This window comes from Delphinus delphis, chromosome 12, assembly GCF_949987515.2.
Source record: "Delphinus delphis chromosome 12, mDelDel1.2, whole genome shotgun sequence".
Taxonomy (NCBI): domain Eukaryota; kingdom Metazoa; phylum Chordata; class Mammalia; order Artiodactyla; family Delphinidae; genus Delphinus; species Delphinus delphis.
The window spans coordinates 21,582,904-21,603,453 of record NC_082694.2 but is presented as its reverse complement, the minus strand read 5'-3'; positions in this window follow the sequence as shown (position 1 = coordinate 21,603,453).

Below are 20,550 nucleotides of genomic sequence, written 5' to 3'. Positions count from 1 at the left end.
GACATGTCTTTCCTCAAGATCATCTACCTAGAGATTCAAAGAAGGGACATTCTATAAGTTGCCCTCCCCGCAGGAACTGTGAAATTACAGCCTACAAGAACAGCTAATCTAGTTTAATTCACTTGGTCAGTCATTTGTGGAGAGCTGAATTTCAAATGGTAAAAGTTCCTAATGAACTTGATTCTTCAAAGGACTCTCTGGTTGCACTTTTCATCTAGGTTTGGAGAAGCAGCCAGAGTGGATGACACAGAATAGTAACAAATAAGCTAAATGAAGGCAGGAAACACATATGTTTTGCTCATTGCAACACCCTCAGTAGTTAGCACAGTGCCTGGTGCAGATAGATAAGTATTTTTGATTGAATGATATAAAGGCAAGGGGTGAAGGAAACAGCTGTACCTTCTAGCAGCAAGTTCTCTTTAGTAGAACTCAACAAACACATATTGGGTGCCTATGTTAGGCACTGACTGGAGCTAAAAAGCCAATGACTGAGGGTATAAGTACAGATAGAGTCCATGTTGCCCCTGTGCTGTTAGGTAATCTTTGGTTGGAAAGTTCACTGCATTGGTTACATTTTGAGTGGAAGATGGGATGTGCTCTTCAGTGTCAGGCTCCCCTGTTAGGAAGGATCTAAGTGTCACAACATTTTAAAGTGATTAAGTGGAGAGATTGGCTAGAATATTCATGCTTACCAACTTTTCCTGGATGGGAAGCTGTCTCCATTTTCTCTAGGATCAGGTCATAAGTTAGATTTGGGGCCAAGTGGAAGAGTGTACTAGCATAATGGTATAATAATGTAACTGTAAATGTTATGGTTAGGCATTTGACACTTTTATGTGTCAACATGTGTGGTGGTGGCTTCCTTATCGAGTGTGTATATAATGTTTAGCTCCAGACTGGAAGGGCAGCCAGCTATAGTATTCTTCCTTTGGATCTGATCTTATAAGAGTAGGACCATTCACCTTTCTTCTTTTCTCAACAATGTAGTCAAATACGGATGTGAAAACTGCTTGATATATTGGAGATATAAATCTCTCTAATATTTTGAGAAAATGATTATTTGGAAAAAGAGGCCTGCTGTTCTCATCAGGCCATGATAAAATCTTGAGAGTGGAAGTAGTGTCATTGCCAGAAGGGTCAGCATTAGTGTGACTTGTGCCCATACAGCCATGTATTCCCAACAGGTCAAGTACTATAGCACCTCTTATCAAGAGGCAATTAGATTGCTTTCCAAATAAATTCACCATAGAATGGTAGAAATGCAAACATTTTTATTGTCTTATGTAAAGAAGTTGGAAGCTTGGAAAAATATGTTATCATAATATAAATTGGCTGGGATTAAACACAGTTCAAGAAGCAGTTTTATCAGTACCAAAATAGTGAATGGATATCAGATGATCTGGGAGGCATGTGGTATTGAGCAGCAGAAATTATGATGCAATATCAAAAGGTTTTCCAGATATACTTGTAAATCCAAAGTCCAGAGGTAATGGCAAGTTGAGAACCAAAGGAACGAGAAATATTCGAAAAGGCAAAGAATTCAGTAGGGGAGCAGCCCATGTTAATTTTGCAGATGCTTCCTTTCAGGTTGGAGAGTTCTGCATTTAATGTGAGAGGTTTTACTTGAGGAAATGTTGATCTTGAGCCTGAATTCTGACTCTCAATTGGTAATAGTTACCAGAATACAAGAGAACGTTTTTCCAGAATTGACATGCTGGGTGTTTTTTCTTCCCAAGAATATATCAGAGCATCAGATATAGGTAGGAGAGGAGCTTGGGTATTTTGAATCACTCTTTTCAGTGGTTCTCAGGCATCCATTGTCCCCACCTGCGTTTTAGAATCAGTGGTAGTGATTGGTCTGACTGTTGTAGATATTTCTTACTTCATTCTCATTAATGTGGGACAGTGTTTCTAAAGCTGTAGTTGGCACACACATGGGGTCATTCAGACATATTTTTAGGGCTCTAACATTCTTGCAAAATCTTACATTTTGTGTTTTTTCATTTTTGATAGCTTAAAAGGTTAATATGCCACTTCATAAAATACAACCATATAATTTCTGACTTTGTATTTATATTTAGGATTCATACTTAAAGGAAGGTCAAGTGATATCATAGGATGTTGTTGAAAGATTGAAGGTTTTATAACAATTCAAATAATGAAAATAAATTGTTTAATTAAGTTCTCATAGAGCATGTGAACATGTATGCTGGCCATTAGACCACATCTCTATCAGGCTAGACTGGCCTTCTTCACATGGCAGCCTCATCTATACTTCTCTATATCAGATTCAAATGTGGATAAGTCGGCCGTGTGGTAATGAGATCTTAGAATTTGAGTTGATGCCATAACAGAATAAAGCATTGCAGGTCTTGGGAGAAAGGTTGTGTGTACTGGGCATGAGGAAGCGATTAGTTTTTTTAATCCAGATAGCAGACTATGATAGATTGAATTTTTCAAAAATTGTTACAGAATTATCTCCCATTCTCACATGCTCTTCTACTATGTGATCTTGACATGCCTCCATCAAGAGGTATAGCTTAACTTTCTAACCCTTTGAAACTGCCTTGACCAATAGTAAACAGGAGTAATAACAATTTGCCAGTTTAGGCACAGCCTTAAACTGACCTAGCAGCTTCCACTTCCTACTATTTAGAATCAGTTGTTATGACAAGTCTAAGCTACCTAGAGAGGGTAAATTTAGGCACTCTGTTGAACAGCACCAGTTTAGAAACCAGCCAGCAGCAAGCTGTTAAGTGAGCCACCATGGGTGTCAAGCCCAGTGGAGCCTTCAGGTAAGCGTAGCATCAGCTGATACCTGACTACAACTGCATGCAACCCCAAGTGAGAACTGCCCAAATGAGTCCAGTCTGCCAATAAAATCATGATTTTGTTTTTTAAAGTCACTAAGCTTGGGGTGGCTTGTTACTCAAAAATACATAAAACAACTGCAACATAGTAATATTTCCAGAAGCTAAAGACAAACAGAAGAGTTCCAAGAAGCCAATAAAGAAAAAAAAAGATTATTTTTTTAAATTAATTTTTATTGGAGTATGTTTGCTTTACAATGTTGTGTTAGCCTCCACTGCACAACAACATGAATCAGCCATACACATACAGATATCCCCTCCCTTTTGGACGTCCCTCCCATTAGGTCACCACAGTGCATTAGGTAGAGTTCCCTGTGCTATACAGTATGTTCCCATCAGTTGTCTATTTTATACATAGTATCAATAAAGTACATGTGTCACTCTCAGTCTCCTAATTCCTTCCACCCCACCCCTTTCCCCTTGGTATCCATACATTTGTTCTCTATGTCTGTGTCTCTATTTCTGCTTTGCAAATATGATCATCTATACCATTTTTCTAGATTCCACATATATGTGTTATTGTATGATATTTGCTTTTCTCTTTCTGACTTAGTTCACTCTGTATGACACATTGTAGGTCCATCCATGTCTCCACAAATGACCCAATTTCATTCCTTTTTATGGCTGAGTAATATTCCATTGTATATATGTACCATATCTTCTTTATCCATTCCTTTGTCGATGGGCATTTAGCTTCCATGTCCTAGCTATTGTAAATGGTGCTGCTATGAACATTGGTGTGCATGTGTTTTTTTGAATTATGGTTTTCTCCGGGTATATGCCCAGTAGTGAGACTGTTGGGTCATATGGTAGTTCTATTTTTAGTTTTTGTTTGTTTGTTTGTTTGTTTTTTGCGGTACACGGGACTCTCACTGTTGTGGTCTCTCCCGTTGCGGAGCATAAGCTTCGGACGTGCAGGCCTAGCGGCCATGGCTCACGGGCCTAGCCGCTCCGCGACATGTGGGATCTTCCCGGACAGGGGCATGAACCCGTATCCCCTGCATTGGCAGGTGGCCTCTTAACCACTGCGCCACCAGGGAAGCCCTACTTTTAGTTTTTTTAAGGAACCTCTATACTGCTCTCCATAGTGGCTGTATCAATTTACATTCCCACTAACAGTGCAAGAGGCTTTCCTTTTCTCCACACCCTCTCCAGCATTTATTGTTTGTATATTTTTTGATGATGGCCATTCTGACCAGTGTGAGGTGATAGCTCATTGTAGTTTTGATTTGCATTTCTCTAACAATTAGTGATGTTGAGCATCTTTTCATGTGCCTCACTTGGCCATCTGTATGTCTTCTTTGGAGAAATGTCTATTTAGGTCTTCCAACCATTTTTTGATTGGGTTGTTGGTTTTTCTGATATTGAGATGTATGAACTGCTTGTATATTCTGGAGATTAATCCTTTGTCAGTTGCTTTGTTTGCAAATATTTTCTCCCATTCTAAGGGTTGGCTTTTCGTCTTGTTTATGGTAAAGACACATTACTTTAAAAGAAGTAACAATAGGAGCTTCCCTGGTGGCTCAGTGGTTGAGAGTCCACCTGCCGATGCAGGGGACATGGATTCGTGCCCTGCTGTGGGAGGATCCCACATGCCATGGAGTGGCTGGGCCTGTGAGCCATGACCACTAAGCCTGCACGTCTGGAGCCTGTGCTCCACAACGGGAGAGGCCACAACAGTGAGAGGCCCGTGTACCACAAAAAAAAAAAAAAAAAAAGAAGCAACGATAAAGCAGATAAATGACTTCTAAATAAGAAAGAAGCTAGAAGACAGTGGGGTATCTTTAAAGACATGTAAGAAAATAATTGCAAATCTAAAATTTTATAATCAGTGAAAATATTCTTCATATATAAAGGTGAAATAAAGTCATATTTAGGAAATGTTTTTCAGTATGTAGTATCTCCTAAATTAATTCAATATAAAAATGCAATAAAGAACAAGAAAGCATAAATGGGGAAAATTAAATGATATTGAGATTTTAAAACACCAAATAATGTCTTTTAGAATTCATAATATATGTGGATTTGAAATACCTGACAAAAATAGCACAAAAGGTAAACAGATAATAAATGGAGTTAATGTGTTATAAGTTACATGTATAGTCCAGGAAAAGGTAAAAATGATAAGCTGATACTGATTCTAAACAAGCCAAAATTTACTGTTGTAATCTCTAGAACAACCACTACAACAATAATGTGTAATTAACAACTGTATGGAGAGAAATAAATGAACTAAAAACAAATAGCAAAAAAAGAGAGAGAGGATCAAAGAACAGATTATGGGAAACAAGTACTAATGTGGTATATTCAAACCTAGGTATATCAGTAATTTAATGAACTTCAAATGGACTAAAAATTCCATCCAAAATCTTATGGTCAAACTACAGTGTTAAAAATAAAATTTACCTGTACACTAATTACAAGACACATGCATTAAATATAAAGTCACAGAAAGGTTGAAAGTAAAAGTGTGGGGGAAAAATCATATTCTGCCTCATTAGCAGTCAGGAAAATCAAATAAAACCAAAGTGAGTTATCATTTCACAGCTTCATATTGGTCAAGATTAAGAAAAGAATATTTGGAGCTGCTGAGAGTACAGAGTAACTGGATCTTTTATGGTCCATGCCTATAACAAAAGGAAAACTTGCTAATTTGCAAAATCACAACTTTCTTTTTATAAGAGAGCTGAAGTTCAGGGCAACCAGCCTCACCAAAATATAAAGACAGGCACCTCTAAGAGTGACAGGGCACAATCACGTGTTTAGCTACAGTAGACAGGCAACAACGTACAAGCTGGGGAAATAATTCAGGTAAAATTTTAAACAAACAGCTAAAAGCCAATCATGGACCAGTGCGAGGGTATACAATTCCTAAGAGTCACAGACACCAGAGAAACTTGCATTCAGGCTCACAAGAAAAAATGGAAGTAGTGTGAGAATTCTACCTTCATGGTTCAGCCCTGGAGGAGAAGAAAAACAGTCATTGAAGACAAAGCATGGAGCCTTTTTTGCAATGTCCTCTATAAAACAAATGTCTTAAGCTGTTTAGGACAAGGCAGCAAACCTTATTACCTTATTATCTTCAGAGTACAAGTGAAGATCTATTGCAGCTGGGAGAATCCAGTACTCCTGCAGGAGAGGTAGAAATATATTCTGGGACCAAGCCATTAAATATCTCCTTTGGGGAGATGCAGGACCACAGGGAAGGACCCACCTCCAACATAAATGGGTCCAGTGCTCCCATAAGACTTATGCTGAGCTATAATAACAGAGAACACCCTTCCCTTACTTGCTTTCCATAACTAGGCTAGCAAGCATTGAGTAACAGTAACAGCAGTCTACTGCTGGGAGAGATGAAGAGCATAGAAGGAGACCTTCTCTGAGCTATAAGCAAAATGGGGAATCTGAAGTTAAAAGTGCAGCAGAACTTGAGATAAAACCTCTTGCAAACCTGCCACTATCTTGAAGACAAGATAATATGAGAAGAATTTGAAGACTGTGGTGTTCTAAGGATAACTATAGCAACAACAAAAAAAGCAAATCCAATCCAACTTCTGATTAGATGGATTCAAACTCCTTCACTAAGGTTTGGAAAAAGACAAAGTGAGTCTATTTCCAGCAGTAGATAATCATCTCAATTCTATTGTCTTACAAAATATTTCTGACTTTAAACAAAAAATTATGACACAAAAAAAGTCAGGAAAAAAATCACATTATCAAGATATAAATCAATAAATAAGACCAGATCCAGATATTATATTATATTATATTTATAAGGACTATCAAATGAGGTATAACTGTTTAATATGTTAAATCCCCTAATGAAAAAAAGAGGATGAGAATTATCAATGGAGAACTTAAGCAGAGAGATAAAAACTATAAAAAAGAATCAAATTAAAATGCTAGAAATTAAAACATGATAACAGAGATGAATAATGAATTTGAAAAGCAAATCAGACCACTCAACCAACCAAGGAAAGAATCAATGAACTTAAAAAACTGACTAGTAAAAATTACCTAAAACACAAATTAAAAAGAGTAAAAAATACAGAATAGGGCATCTAACAACTATGGGACAAAATGAAATCATCTATCATATTTGTAATTGGAATACCAGAAGAAGAAGAGAAAGAAGAAAGGGAAAATGAAATATTTGAAAAGATAATGCCTAAGAATTTTGAAAAACTAAAGAAAGACACAAAGCCACAGATCCAAGAAGCTCAGAGAATAACATACTTACACACAGAGAGACACAGACACACACACCACACCCTCACACACATAGACACAACATAGTCACTGCTGAAAAACAAAATAAATTTTTAAATCTTGAAGGTGGCCAGAGAAAAAGAGACACATAGCATACAAAATGACAAAGAAAATAATTATAGCATATTTACATCAGAAATTATGTATGCCAGATCCAAATCAGGAAGGAAGAGGTAAAAATGTCTGTTTGCATATGGCATGATCTTATATATAGAAAACCCTAAAAACCCTGCCAAAAACTGTTAAAACTAATAAAAGAATTCAGTAAAGTTGCAGGATACAAAATCAACCTACAAAAATCACTTCTACTTCTATACATTTACAATAAACTGTTGGGAAAAAACTTTAAGAAAACAATCTCAATTGCAATAACGACAAAAAGATTAAAATACTTAGGAAAAAATTTAACCAAGGAAGTAAAAGATCTATATCCTGAAAACTATAAAACATTGATGGAAGAAAACAAAGAAGACACAAATAAATTGAATGGCCTCTTATGTTTATGGATTGAAAGAATTAATATTGCTAAATGTTCATTCTACCCAAAGCAATACAGAGATTCAATGCAGTCCCTATCAAAATTCCAATGGCATTTTTCATGAAAATAGGAAAAGCAATCCTAAAATTTGTTTGGAGTCACAAAAGACCACAAACAGGCAAAGCAATTTTGATCAAGAAGGACAAAGACGGAGGCATCACATTTACTAACTTCAAGTATATTACAAAGTATACTATTCAAAACAGTGTAGTACTGGAAAAAAAAGAAAAAACAGACACATACACCAGTGGAACAGAATAGACCCATGAATAAGCCCATGAATAGACCCAAATAAGCCCATGAATATATGGTTAACAAATTTTCTACAGTTACCAAGAGTATGCAATGGGAAAAGGATAATCTCTTCCATAAATGGTTTTGGGAAAACAGGATAACAAAAGCAAGAGAATTATACTGGGTTTTTATCTTACACCATACACAAAAATGAAGTCAAAATGGATTAAATACTTAATTGCAAGAGCTGAAACCCTACAACTCCCAGAGGAAAGCATAAGGTGTAATCTCTTCCACATAGGTCTTGGCAATGACTTCACACCAAAAGCACAAGCAACAAAAGCAAAAATAAACAAATGAGATTATATCATACTAAAAAATTCCTGTACAGCACAGGAAACAGCAGAATGAAATGGCAACCTACAGAATGGGCGAAAATATTTGTAAACCATATATTTGAGGGACTTCCCTGGTGGTCCAGTGGCTATGACTTTGTGTTCCCAATACAGGGGCCCAGGTTTGATCCCTTAGTTGCATGCCACAACTGAGTTCACATGCCGCAACTAAAAATGCTGCATGCCACAACTAAAAGATCCCCCATGCCATAGTGAAGACCCAGTGCAGCCAAATAAATAAATAAATATTTTTTTAAAACCATATATTTGAAAAGGGATTAATCTACAAAATTTATTAGGAACAATTATAACTCAGCAAAAAATAATAAAAATAATAACCTGATTTAAAAATGGGTAAAGGAGTTGAACAAACAGTTTTCTAAAGAAGGTATACAAATGGCCAACAGGTACATGAAAAGGTGCTTAACATAACTAATCAACAAGGAAATGCAAATCAGAACTACAGTGAGATATCACCTCACACCTGTTAGGATGGCTATTTTCAAAAGGTCAGAAGATAACAGTGTTGGTGAGGATGATAGGAAAAGGAAACACTTGGTAGGAAAATAAATTGCTACAGCTGTTATGGAGAAAAATATGGAGGTACCTCAAAATATTAAAAATAGAACCACCATAATATCCAGCAATTCCACTTCCCATTATATATCCAAAAGAAATAAAAATCACTATATTGAAGCCATCTGTACTTACATGTTCATTGCAGCATTATTCACAATAGTCAAAATATGGGAATAACCTAAATGTCCATTGACAGTTGAATAAGGAAAATTATATATTTATATATAAGCACACAGACACACAATGGAATATTATTAAGTCCTAAAGAAGGAAATCCTGCCATTTGCAACAACATGGTTAAAATTGGAGGAAAAGTGACAAAGACAAATACAAAATGACAAATATAGGATTATCTCATTTATATGTGGAAACCAAAAAAAAAAAATGTAGAACTCATAGTAACAGACAGTAGGATGATGGATACCAGAAGGTAGGGGTTGGGAGAAATAGGGAGATATTGATCAAAGGATACAGACTTTTGATTACAAGATGAATAAATTCTGCAGATCTGATGGGCAGCATGATGACTATAGTTAATAATAATGTATTGTATACTTGAAATTTGCTAAGAGAGTAGATTTCAAGTATTCTCATCCCACCCCCCACCTACACATACACACACACACATACTGACATACACACAAAAGTAAATGTGGAAGAAGGTGACGTGTGTGTTAATTATTTTGATTGTGGTAATCATTTCACAATGTATACATATATCAAACATCCCATTTGTCAAAAGTAAATAAATAAAAAGAAATTATGTATGCCAGAAAACTATGGAATGATATCATTAAAGTGATGAAAGGAAAAATTAAATATTGTCACCTAAGAATTCTACACAAAGCAAAAATATCTTTCAATAATGAAGAAGCTGAGATTTTTTTTGTTAAAACAGGAACTGAGGAAATTTATTGCAGGTGTAGTTCATTTGCACTGCCAAAAAATTGTTAAGGGAGAATCATCAGGCAGAAGCAATACAATTTTAAATAAAAACTTGGATCTACAGAAAGAAATGGCATAAAAGAAGTTAAATACAAATTTTCTTAATTTAAGGCTCTAAAACAACCCTGTCCAATAGTGTTTCCTGTAATGATATAAATGTTTATTTCTGTGCTGTCAGTAAGACTAGCTACACGTGGCTGTTGAACGCCTGAAATGTGGCAAGTGTTACTGAGAAACCCAATTTTAAATTTCATTGAATTTCAATTAACTTAAATGTAGTCACATATGGCTAGTGGCTACTTTATTAAATGTGCAGCTCTAAAAATTAACATTGTCTAAATCAAAAAGTGTAGCAAGGCATAGTGTGTCTATACACAATTTACCAAAAGGTAAATTTCATAGTACCTTAATTATACTTTAATTTAAGATGTGAAAAACCCTATGATAGCCAAAGTAGTAAGATTATAAAAGAGAAGAATCATTATATTTAAATTTTAATATGTATTAATGAAATGCCTTTAGTGTCTAAGATATAGTTCATTTCCAAAATAAATCATTTTGAATCCAGAATCAGGAGTATGGTTTAAAATATTATTTTACATTTCCAGTTAAGTCACCTATCAATCCTTTTAGGTTGGTGATCTAGACATTCCTTCCCTCAAGGGTCTTTCCTCCTATTTCTCCACACCCCCATTCAGTGCTTTTATTTTCTCCAGTCTCTCTTCCCACTACCCTGTTCCTCCTCCAGCATGCAGGCTCTTTCCAGTAGAGGGTCTGAGATTCTTCCAGCTCTCCATGAGGAATGACACAGGAAAGAAAACTGCATGCAGGCACATCAACCTCAAGGGGACTTCTTTGTTTATCAACAAGGATGAAAATGTCAGAAAATGACATTGAGAAAAGGTGATCCCTATATCTAATACAAAGAAAGACTCCTAGGAATTCTCCTGTGAAGAAGCCTCCTTGGTTTGCCTCAGTTTCCCATAAACTTTTTCCCTTTCAAATCTTTTTTCCAACCAACTATTTTTTTCTTAAGATTCCATGGCACATGTTATAAGAAATGCCTGTCTAATGTGTGTTCTTTTCATAATTTGTGAGTATAAAGATGAAAACCTCCTACAGAGAGAAAAGCAAGGCCAGAAACTTGTCTTCTAGACAGAGATAGCAGGGGTTTTTTTTCTCTTTGTTCTAGGTACAAGTCCAGGCAAAAAAAGGTAAAGTAAGTGGAACAGGAGGTGACAGAAGTTATTATCACTTTTTCCCCTTAGGGAACACCTATTCTGTACTTTTGATGAACTTTTACTTTATGTGAGCAGTAAATAAAGCAGATATGGTCCCTTCCTTTATGGAGGTTACAATCTAATAGGAAACATCAAAAGAGAGGACAAATCAAAATTCCACATGAATATGTACCGTGAAGCATTGTCAATACTATAAAAATTTCCCCTTGGTATGAATCTTACTGACATCTTTCAAATACTCTGATTTTGAACGTACCTCATTTTAAATTTGTGAATGTATTTTTACTTTATGTGAGTTTCTTTAATTATATTCAGCAAAATATTCTGCTTATTCTAATTATTCATCATTATAAAGCACCTTAGATGAGACTGAATACTAACAGTCCATAATCTACCCTACTGGTCCATTACTGTGCTAGGTAATATCAACATTGGTGAGGATACTGAACTGCAAAAAGGAAAAGCTAAAATAAGGTAGATGAAGGGAACTTGACCAACCCTGGATTGAATGCATTTTCTGAGTGCCATGCCATAGCAAATTCACTTCTGTAAAGAGAATGTTAATAGCTTAATTCAACAGCAATCTAGATTTCTGGAATGATGCCATTTCTATTTATGGAATTAATATCAATTATTTTACCATAATTTCCAAATATGCAGAGGGAATCAATGAGTAGGAACTAAGTCTAAGATCGCTCAGTGTCAAATCAGAAGTTAAGAAACAAAAGCAATGTGATTTTGAAAACTCAGGACCAAGATATGGAGTGGAGATGGTAGGAGTATTATGTACAGGGCCAGAAATACCATCCAGACCATGCAAGGATGACGAAGAAGGCGGCTCAGCTCTTCGGTAATACAAGAAAGGAAGCTGGTAGAGCCAGAAACCTGGAGTATAGGTACAGCCTTCTCCTCCTGTTCAGAGACTCACAGAAGGAACAGAGAAATCCAAGAGAACTGGGCAGAGGGGAGCCTAGGTTATAGTATGGCTATTCCCCAGGGGCACTTCTGGGCACCATTAGCACATATTTTGTTAAAGCAGTCTGTCCTAGTTCATTCAGGCTACTATAACAAATATACCACAGTCTAGGTGGCTTAAACAACAAACATTTATTTCTCACAGTTCTGAAGGTACACCAAGGTGCCGGCAGATTCAGTGTCTAGTGAAGGCCTGCTCCCTGGTTCATAGACATCTGTCTTCTCACTGGGTCCTCATATGGCAGAAGGGACAAGAGAGCTCTATGATATCTCCTCTATAAGGGCACTAATCTTATTCATGAAAGCTCCACCTTCATGACCTAATTACCTCCCAAAGGCCCCACCTCCTAATACCATCACATTGGGGATTAGGTTTCAATACATGAATTTTGGGGGGACACAAACATTCAATCTATATCACAAGCTTTAGCCATTCATTAACAGTAGCAATGAATTTTTCAGAACTTTGCTGGTAATTTACACTTAAATATAGGTGTCATAAAAGGGCTATGGAGGGCTTCCCTAGTGGCACATTGGTTGAGAGTCCGCTTGCCAATGCAGGGGACACGGGTTCGTGCCCCGGTCCGGGAAGATCCCACATGCCGCAGAGCGGCTGGGCCCGTGAGCCGTGGCCGCTGAACCTGCATGTCCGGAGCCTGTGCCCCGCAACGGGAGAGGTCACAAGAGTGAGAGGCCCGCGTACCACAAAAAAAAAAAAAAAAAAAGGCTATGGAATGGGGAGAAAATGTGGCTGGTCTGTGGTGGTTCTCATCTACATAAGGAAGTATAATATGTACACTGTTCCATTTTGCTACTGCCACCTTGACTCATGCCTCAACTCTGTAGATCTTATCATCTTTTGAGATCTCAGCCCATTGTCACTTCCCTGATTTCAGCTTGTCACTTCCCATCCTTGAAGTTTCTGCTGCTAGAGTCTCTTTGTCTTACCCTATGACATTTTTTTCTAGCCACTGGCACTTTTTCTCAGTTACCTTCATATCAGTAAACTCATCTGTACTTGACAAAACTCAGTGCCCCTGGAAATAGGTGAGATATCTCAAGCCTCTCTCATGCCTAGAAACCCCAAAAAGATGTCTTTACTAACCTTCTTATCACCTTGGTCAGGGGTTCTTCTGCTAATCTGCTGCCTTCAAAATACCCTACACTAGAATACAGAGCTTTAAACTTGTACCCCATGAATATCAAGGGAAAATCTGTCACAATATTCCCTTGACAGATTCATTATGGTGAGAAATGAATTCCCTGCATTGCTTCCAACTCTTTTTTCACCTCCCAGATCTCTGGTGTGAGGGTGTGTGTGTGTGTGTGTGTGTGTGTGTGTGTAAAGGAGGAAAGAAAAAGAATGCCTTGGAAACATGTTCTGCTTGTTTGCATTTCCTAGGCACTCTTTGTTGTCTCACAGTTGGATGGTGCCTCTGGTGGCCCAGAAGTCAAGAATGTGTCATCTTTGATTATTGGCCTGTGAGCTTACAACTCCCTCTGTAGTTAATTGAATCCCAGGGAGGACCTCTAAAAATGAATGGGTGTAGGCACAGGGGAGAGGAACAAAATATGCCAGTTACTGTTTCAAATGAATGAACAAGAATTTATGTAACCAGTATGCTAAACTAGCCCAACTGGTGGGATGCAATCACAAGACAATTTAACTTTGCATCCTCACTCTTCTTTAGCTGCTCAGTGGGACTAGTTTTGCCCTAGCAATGAAAAATCTGGCATTTATATATTTTTATAATTATTTTAAAGAGATGTAAAGCTCTGAGATTATTTCAAGACACAAATCATAATCTCAACTTGCTACTTAAAATGGCCAATCCCATATATAAGCAAATCTTCCAAATTCATTTAGAGTTGCAGTTACTCCCCTACCTTCAACTCAGGATGGCTGCAAGTGAAAAAAATAAAAGACAGGTTTCTGCTCTAATTCCAAATTCCTCCTCTTCCAGTTTCCAACAATTTTAGGGTTAGGGCTTGGAGGCTGTAGGGTAGAAGAGACCGTCTAGGTGTTCATCAAACCCATTTCTTCTTCCTGGGCATCCCACCTCCCTTCATCCAGGTTGGGCCATGTGACCAGCTTTCCCTCATGAAATGCAAGTGGAAATGATGGATCATTAGTAGTGATGGTTGTTAAGATAGGAGTGTGTTGGATCTACATCATCTTCTGACCAGATGTAGAGAACCCAGTGGGGCACTCCAAGGCAGAATCATAAATGAAAGGAGGCTGATTTTGTCAATCAATCACCAGATGGAAGGCTGCAAACTTAACACTCAACTGAACTGTGATGGAAATGAGAAATGAGACATATTGTATTAAACCATTTAGATTGGGGGTCATCTGTTATGGTAGCTAGGGTAAACTACCCTAATTAACACTAAGATGGAGTAACAATAAAAAAGGAGTGAATATTTATACTTAGCTAGAAGAAATATGGTTGTTCATGGAACATACCCCTTGGACATTGCCCTATGCCTCTCACTAGAAGTTTTCTTGATACATGCTCATCTTGCTGATAACTTACTTTGTCTACAGCTTTTGGGAATCTGGATTTACATTTAGCTTCTCTCTTCTTATCCTAGATTAACACCCATCCGATTCTGTTTCATGCGTGGCCTTTATCTGATCCACTGGAAACATTCACATATCCTTTGTTCCAAAAAAGTCTGAGAACACAGGTCATAAAACACCGTCATCTTGCCTTCATTGCCTTTATCCCCACCTTCAAAGCATCTTTCCAGTCTGCTTTTTCCTTTTAGATTTTCCAAGTAAGAGTCTGACACAAGCTTAATGTATTTACCTTACTGAACCTATCAATTATGTGTATGTAATGTGTGTGTGCATTTGCTTTAACAATACTTCTTTGTACTGAGAACTTATGGTCTTTAATTTCTCTTTTATCATGAGTGTCTGGTCATATTTCATTGATGCTACCTTTCTGAAGGTCATTGAATAATCCATTTATAATTATTAAATGGGCCTTGTTTTATGCATTAACTCTGCATTCAATGAAGTTTGTTGACCATTCTCACTAGACTTGAGCTGAAGGACAGGATCTCACGCCCCAGTACCTCTTGAGTGGAACTCACAGCACACAAGGAGCTCCCTCCAAAATGTCCTTTTCCTTTCACCATGCACCCTCAACCCTCTTTGACTCAATGTGAGGTGTTCAAGAATTGTGGAAATACTTTTCTAGCTAGATCACTTGAAAATTTCCAATTTGATCTGTTACCTCTCTTTGAAATGTTATATCTTCATATTTTACTACTTCATATGGAATTTCAGATATAAAACAATACACTTACCAGAATGTAGAATTCTAGAGCTCCCAATGATTCTCTCTCAGAAGTTTTTAGATATTGCTGCATTGTTTTCTAGCATTTCATATTGCAAATATAAAACCAAGTTCCTGTCTGATTTTTATTTCTCTCTCTCTCCCCTTCCCTCCCTCCCTCTATTTCTATCTCTCTTTCTCTTTTTCTTACTGTATGCATTTAGGAAATTTATTTTTTCCATGGGAGTTCATAAACTTAATCTGAATTTTTCAGTCTGAAGACTCAAATCTTTCTTCGATTCAGGGAAATTATCTTCTATTATACTCTTTAAATTATTGATTCTATGGTATTCACTTTGTGCTGTCTTTCTGTAAATTCTATTGATAGCATATAGATATCAAGATTCTCAGATATATCTTTCTCATCCTTTTTCTGATTTCAATTTATTATTCTTCCGAATTCTTATATAATTCCTCAAGTTAATTTACTAATCTCTGTTAGAAACATCCATTCTGTTCATTGTGTGTATGCTTCTGGTTAATTTTGGCAATAATGTTTCATACTATGCATTCTGATATTCCATTTTCTCCTTTTTCCATGGCAACATGGTCTCTTCTAATGCAGCAACCACTTGAATTTCATTGAGAAAATGATTTTCAATTTTCTTGAAGTTTACCCTGGTTTATTGTGTTAATCTCATCATTTTGAGGGTCAATTGGTTTCCTTTCAGCTGATAATTCTTTTCAGTCTTATGATAAATATTTAATTCTCTGATTATATACTTACTCCAAATTAATGTCTTTAATGCAGTATTTTAAAAAATGGACCAAAGGCAAGTGGCTATCATCTTTTATTTCAATGGAAATATTATAATTCATCCCCAGAACTGCAAAAGTCACACTAATTTTTCACATGAATAAAAAAAAGTTCTAAACCTAATTATGAATAAAGTGAACATTAAAGAGCACTTTCACCAGCCCCTGATTAAAATGCAATTATAATTCTTTCATTAGAAGAAATTATGTGAGCTACACAAAATCATTGTGGGTAAAGTGCCTCTGAATTTTCCCTCTAGCAAAATGCATCCTAAAAGTATGTTTTCTATAATTATACATTAATGAAAAGACAACAAAAAGATGCTCTGCTTCTCCTCATAGTCACTGTCCCTCTCCTTTTGCTTTGTCATTTTCAAAATGATGATAACCTGGAGAAGGAAATTTTTGTTTAGTCATGAACAGGACAAATCTAGGTGTGCTGAGGCAGTGAGAGAGGGTAGTGGGCAAAGTCCCTTTTCCCGAGATGGTAAAGAAGGCAAAAAAGTAGTTAATAATACTGTATTGTGCACTTAAAAATTTGTTAAGGGGGTAGATCTTGTGTTAAGTGTTCTTACTACACACGCACACACACGTGTGTGTGTGCACACACACACACAGACCCACACAGTTACACACAAAAAAGCCAAAAGGGCATGAGGAAATTTGTGGAGGTGATGGACATGTTTATTACCTTGAGGGTGATGATGTTTTCACAGGTATTTCTATATGTCCAAACTCATCAAATTGTATATTTTAAATATTTAGAGGGGTTTTGTATATCAGCTATACCTCACTAAAGCTTTTGTAGGTAGGTAGATAGATAGACAGATAGATGATAGATAGATAGATGGATGGTAGATAGACTTTGTGAAACAAAAAAGAAAAAAGGTCAGATGGAAGAGGTGAGTGCTAAAGCACTCCCCACTACTGACTCTGTCCCCTGAACACCACTCCAGAGCTGTCTGTTTGATTTGATTGATAGAAAGTTTAGAGGAGGAGGAGAAGCAATTGAAGAGTGGGCTGGTGTTTATTATATGGAAGAAGCCAGATATATGTTACCTAGCAAAAAGAAATCTTAGGACCTCCCTCGTGGCACAGTGGTTAAGAATCTGCCTGCCAGTGCAGGGGACACGGGTTTGAGCCCTGGTCCAGGAAGATCCCACATGCCGCGGAGCAACTAAGCTCATGCGCCCCAACTACTGACCTTGTGCTCTAGAGCCTGCAGCCCACAACTACTGAGCCCGTGTGCCACAACTACTGAAGCCTATGGCCTAGAGCCCGTGCTCTGCAGCAAGAGAAGCCACTGCAATAAGAAGCCCACTCACTACAACAAAGAGTAGCCCCTGCTCAGCGTGACTTGAGAAAACCCACACACAGCAACGAAGACCCAACACAGCCATAAATATAAAATATATATTTTAAAAAAGAAATCTTAAACCTATACTAGACTACACCCAAAATAAAAATGACACTTTCAGTCAGCTGAGCTGAGTAGATCATGTTGTGCCATAGATTCTGAGTGAGAATTTTATTATTTTGCACAATAGAAAAATATTATGTATTTATTAGAAAAATGATAAACTGTAATAAAGGATGCTATAGTGTATTTACATTTATGTTACTTTCAGCTGAAGATTAAAATAGTAGAGACTCTTTCCCAAAGGGAAGGTCATCAAGAATTTTTAAATGAAGTGAACAAAAGCTAGTCTTGTGATTTTAATCTCTAGCTGACAACAAAGGGCTAAAAGGATTAGGAGCTGGAGATTAAAGGATAAGCACATTTCCTTGAAGAGATGGTCCTACCTCTCTCCCCCACACACAGGGGGTTAGAGGGTGACTTCTCCAAAGTTCAGCTCTAGTGGGAAGTGATTCAGCTTCATCTCAGAGAGTTTGAACTGTGCACCAGTGACTTGGTTCTTGGCTGAAGCCTGAGACATGGAAAGGGTCAGGAATGTGGCTGCTCAGCTACTCTGGTGTTGGCATATTGGGATCACCATGAATTACAATTTTTTTTTTAATATTTATTTGGTTGTGCTCGGTCTTAGTTGCGGCATGTGGGATCTTTAGTTGTGGCATGCAGGATCTAATTCCCTAATCAGGGATTGAACCCGGGCCATCAGCATTGGGAGCATGGAGTCTTAACCACTGGACCACCATGGAAGTCCCGAATTACCAAATCTTACCCAAGCAAAATTGTTTTCTCTGAACCAGATGTGGGTCACGTGCCCAAGAATGCTAGCATCAAATTTTTCCAGTTCTGGTCTTAGGAGTTCTACTTGAAGAGGTGGAAAGACCATAATGGAAAGGAGCTAAAGGAGGAGTCAGCAGCAACCAGCCAGAACAAAGGAATTCATTTTTGCCAAGAGAACTGCAGATAGTGGGAATGAAGGAACACTGATATTAACAGTCAAGAAAGAGTAGAAGAGTACTTCTCACCCAAGGGCAATTCCCTCCCGCAGGGATAGTTGGCAATGTCTGGAGACAGGTTTGGTTATCACAATTTGGGGAGATGGGGAATTGTGTGGGCAATGTTACTGGTATCTAGTGGGCAGAGGCAAGGGATGCTGCTAAACACCATTCAATGTACAGGACAGCCCCTTACAACAGAGACTTATACAGCAAAATGTCAATAGTGCCAAGGTTGAGAAACTGTGGGCTAGAGCATGCTGACTTAACAATCTCCAAATCTTAGTGGTTTATAACACAAAGGTTTATTTCTCATGTGTACAAGGTGTCCATTGCAGTTTGGCTGTGGCTCTGTTCTGTGTGTCTTCGTGGTAGAATCCAGTCTCCATCTAAAACATCACCAGTCAACATGGTAAAGCAAAAAGAAACATGTTCAACAATATACTAACTTTTAAAACTTCTGGCAGAAACGACAAACATCTTTCCAAAGCAAGTCCCCTTGTCTACTGGTTATCTAATACTGTGTAACAAATTACCCCAGAATTTAGTAGTTTAAAACAACACACAGTCATAATCTATTAGTATTCGTGGGTCAATAATCAGGCATAGCTTAGCTGAGTCCTCTTCTTCAAGGTCTCTTAAGAGCTGCAATCAAAGTGTCAGCCAGGGCCACAGTCATTCCAGATGTCAAATGGGACAGGATCTGCTCTTGAGTTCACTCAGTCATTACTAGTGGGATTCAGTACCTCATGGGCTATTGGACTGAAAGTGCCAGTTGCTAGAGGCTGCCCTTGGTTCCTTGCCAGGTGCCCCTCTCCACCAGAACAAACATGCATGTAGAGCCAAAGAGAGAATGCCAACAAGCTAGAAGTCAGAGTCTTTCATAACCTTATAATGCAAGTGACATTGTATGACTCTTCTATTCATTTCAAGCAAATCCACAGTCAAGATGCAGCCCACAGTCAAGAGAAGAGAATTACACAAGGGAGTAATTATCACTTCAGTGTTCCTGAATTCAACAGGGCGGGATGTTTCATCCTTTCACACAAAGGGTACCACATAGAGCAAACCTAAAATGAGTAATACAACCTGCCTTTGCAAACATTTTCCTCTTTCCTTCTTCAGTGGGCTTAAACTGGGGGAGAAGTGAAGTTCTACCTTTAAATCCTGGTTTTATGTTTTTGAATATTGCATTGAACTGGATACATGAATTTCTGAAATGAGAGATAAAATTATGCTTTATGACTCAGAGTAATCAGAGGACCTTATATCACCTAAGAGCAATCCAAAGGGTTATAGGGCCTCCCACAAATTTCTTTCAGGGGAAGGATATAAACTAGCTCCAAGGAATAAATTTAAAGGCACAGAGGAAGGCAAACACAAAGTTGCATCATATACATGAGTCCACTTGTTCATTCTTTGACTCAACACTGTACATTTATTACCTATTATGGGTCAGGCTTATCCTAGGCATGGGAAAACAACAAATAAATAGGACAAAAATTCCTGTCCTCACAGAGCTTATGTTCAAATGGGATTGGGGGAGACAAAAGACTCTCAAAGAAATAGTCTAAGTATATAGTATTTTAAATGATGATTAGTCCTATAGAAATATGTAAAAGAGGGAAAGAGATGGGAAATGCTATTTTTCTAGAGGTAAAGAAAGTCCTCCCTAAAAGAGATGAAACTATGAGCCTTGTGAAGATCTGAAAAAAAGCTCATTCAATGTAATGTTTATATATTCTTCCAAAGAGTTATTTTGAACATCAACATAAAACACCATAATGGTAAGTCCAGAAAGCAAGAGACTTCTGCATTTAAAAACATATGTATGATTTGTTTGGAAACAGTAGCTGATATGGCTTTCATGAGCAGTTAGCTAGACTGCTGGATCCTTTTTGCAGACCTTGCCTTAACCTCAGAGAGTGATGAGTCAGGGTCAGTTGACAGACTCCTACCCTGAACCATGGAAACTAAATGTAGAATTCTTGCCAC